Below are 3,684 nucleotides of genomic sequence, written 5' to 3'. Positions count from 1 at the left end.
TATACAAAAACAGAGTTTGAACATTTTCACACTGTTCTCCGAGGTTTTAGAATAGACTCATCATTCCATTTCCTCAAGAACATCACTGGGGGTGTCTGGGGAGAGGCAGAGTTGGTATCTGGGGAGAGGCAGAGTTGTACACGTTTGGATTCCAAAACGTAAAGGGCAATGTCCTCTGTACAGTTTGGTTAATTTCCACTCCCCTAATGAGCTTTCCTTTTTAAGTGGTTATGTGGCTGTTGAACTTAGTGCCATGGAAGTGATTTGTTATTAGTACTTGTACATAGTGCCAATAATATGACAGCAGATCATTGTTACAGAGAGCATACAGAGCCAATTGAGAAATGACAAAATTTCATTAAACAAAAAGTTAAGCAAGTCTTTTATAAAACTTTTTCTTAATATATCAGATAGTTTTGGCCACCTAGTAGATGGCCCTCTGCAGTGACTGTTAGCCACTTCTCCTTCCCCTCTGAGGTTGAACTGCATTACCTTGCCAACACAGCTGAGTCCACCAAGCCCAGGCTTGAGACACCCGAGGCCACGCTTGTGTTCCCATTGTTACGGGGCCGTTACCAGTGCATCAGGCTATCCAGGGATTACACACACACACTGCCAACAGGAGTTACTCCCCGAGGGGTTGTCATAACACATTATTCATGCCAGCATTGCACAATTTTGCTACTGTGGTGTGTAAATCTTTTGCGCTTTTAAAAACAGAATGGAGATTATTACTGCATTATGAACAGTCACGTAGACTGGGAATGACTGAGTGTGTGCAGCCACAAAAATACGACAAAGCTTCCTATAGAAATAGAGATCACTTGTTTACAGCTATAAGTTGGGCATACGCTTCTTCATTAGAGGATAAGCAGCTGTGGTTTTATTCTGCTCTCAGGCAAATGTTAGAACAAAATTAGATCAAAACGACACATGCCATACTACTTTGCTCTTTCTTCTGAAGCAAGAAATGAAGTTAACCGTTGTCACCCTTGCATCAGCAACACATTTGAGACTGTTCTGCTTCTGAACTTCTATCCTTCTTAAAAATCTTGTGCTTTTATAATCAAAACAAGCTCACAATTAGTAAATATCAAATCATGGCTACAAATCTCATGTTGTTCTCACTTAAGAGAAGGGAGAATTTCAGAAAGCCTAAAGATGTTGATTTCAGAAAGGATCTGATCTGAAACACTTCAGAGGTTCAGGATCACCCAGGGCTGACATGCAGGCTGGTAGCTCTTGGTTACGGAAGTGCTGCAGCACGGGCCTGGCCTCAAGTGGCTAAGAAATGAAGTTCTCAAAGGCAGCAGTCACTTTCAACAGTGATTTGTCCTAAGAGAGCTCACAGTGTACAAAAAAAAATGGATGGTGGGCAAAGAGACGAACCTTCTGTCCACATTTTATATTTTTTTACTTCTTTTTCTGTTAGGACGATGAACTATGTAGGCTTTTCAGCAATTCAGAATGAAATTGTATCCAACTGACAGGCCAGTTTAAGGTAATATCTGATGTATTTGCCAAGCCCAAGAACCATTACTGTGGCACAAAGCCAGGATATCTTTGAATCCAGATCCTTGTAAGCAAAAAAATGCTGCCCTTTAACGACAGCTGGATCAGCTCTGTGAGTTGAAAATAGGATTGAAATGAGTAGTAAAGTTAAAGTAGTTTTGACACTGCAGTTTCTAAACGAGTTGTAAAATAAGCTGGAACAAGTTCGCACTAGAAATATTTGCTATCAAGTGTAAAACTATGGGACTTGAGGCAGGCCAGCTGTGCTTTCTTTCTTTACTCAAGTACCAATAGGTGCCAGGGGCTACAGACACTGGAGGAGAGAACTCGTTTCACTGCTCTCATTTGATTCCCTGGGGCTAACACACTGAGTTGATGGGCTCCACAGCAAGCTGTGTCTAGCCACCCTTGGCTGGAGGGAGGATTACTGACATATTGTATGTTGTGTTTTGGCAGGACAGACCATCAGTGCTACAGCAAAAGAAAGGAAGAAGACTGATTACTGGTTACTGATTCTTTAAGGCGTTGCTTGTAGTATACAGGTTTGCAAGGAGCATGAGCAACAGGTCATAAGGAGGTCTCCATTTACTTACAAGGAGTAGAGAGCTATTCACAGGCTAATGTTCAAGTAAAAGGTGCTCATGGAAAATCTAATTTAATCATGCACTTGAAGTCAGTTCTCAAGAGCGCTGAGGCCAAGAGACAGGGAAGGTCAAAGATAAAGATCATGATATGCAGTGAGGGGTAGTGAAGCAAATAGGCAAACAATCAAATTGAAAATAAAAATAAATGAGTCATAAATTCTCTATTTGAAATTACACATGTAAAAAAAAGAGAATTGTGTGATTTAGAAGATGAAAATACATCTGTTAATTCATTTGAAGAATAGCAACAACATCAAAATCTGGAATAAAAATCACTTAAGGCAAGATGAAATACTGATATGTGCTTCATAGGAAACAAAGGAGGACGATGATCATCCTCCCAAGTGTTGAGGAAATCTGAAGTGACTTGAATTGCACTGAAAACTATTTGAACGTGTTATGTAGAAACACTAGTTTTCATGCTATTTTTTTAACAATGGGATTCAATAAATAACAGAGACCAATTACCAAGGGATGTACATTTACATCAGTCCCAGCTCATTTATTTTCCAGAAACCTCTTCATAGGTTTTGGGACACAATATTTTCCTTCTTTTCTGTGCCATAAGTTCGTGAATATGTTGTGACTTTTTCTACACATGGATTCATTTTGATGATTGCATTATTTATTCAGCACACATGAAAATATTCTTACCTGCTTAAGCATTTTAGCATTCTTACATTACATAACCTCGAACAATTGTGAATTAATTAATGTATATGCACTGAATTAAAAGCGTCACTGCATCAGCAGTGTTAAGGAGCATCAGGTAAGGATCCCAACGTATTTATTGAGGTGCTTCCTTCACGTCAGGTAGTGACAATTCTTAGCTGAAAGGAGGAGAGTTAAAATACAATTTAAGGCAATCAGTGCATACAGAGGAATATGTATTTCACTGATTCAGGATAATTTATTTTGCTTTATCTTACGAAAATAGAGAGGACGTAGTTAAGAAATATAATACCCAGTATTTCAGGATGGTGTGGTGTCATGTTATGGATTTGCATTACAGAATCAATCTCTGAAAACAGACAGCCCCAAACCATCTATAAATATTACCGTTTGGCTAATTGCAAAACACTCCAAAAATACACTGAAATTATGTTTGGCCACGTTTCCCCACATATCAAAGAAGAGACATTTCTGGCAAACCCGGAATCTGTGTACTGAACAAGGAGAACGCCAGCTGTCTTTGCACGGTCTGTAACAACTCTGTGTTACTACAGAAAACGTACTGAGCTAGACCTGAGCAAACATCACAAATAAGTCACTGCAATAACACAGCAACTGGTTTATTCAGTGAACCCAAGAATCTCAAGTTTGATCAATAAATAAATCATAACTTTTTTTTTTCTACCCTCTCTGTTTTTTTAACTCCATGCACTCTAACAGGGACTGAGGGTCCCCGCAGGAGGACCAGCCCGAGGAGGCGGATGAGGAGCCCGGCTGAGGGGGCAGCGAAGGCAGCCTGCTAAGAACGCGGCGAACATGGCCCCGCGTCAGCGCTGTAAGGGAGGCGGGCGGCCCG

Source organism: Meleagris gallopavo, chromosome 1 (genome assembly GCF_000146605.3).
Source record: "Meleagris gallopavo isolate NT-WF06-2002-E0010 breed Aviagen turkey brand Nicholas breeding stock chromosome 1, Turkey_5.1, whole genome shotgun sequence".
Taxonomy (NCBI): Eukaryota; Metazoa; Chordata; class Aves; order Galliformes; family Phasianidae; genus Meleagris; species Meleagris gallopavo.
This window is presented reverse-complemented; position numbering follows the sequence as displayed.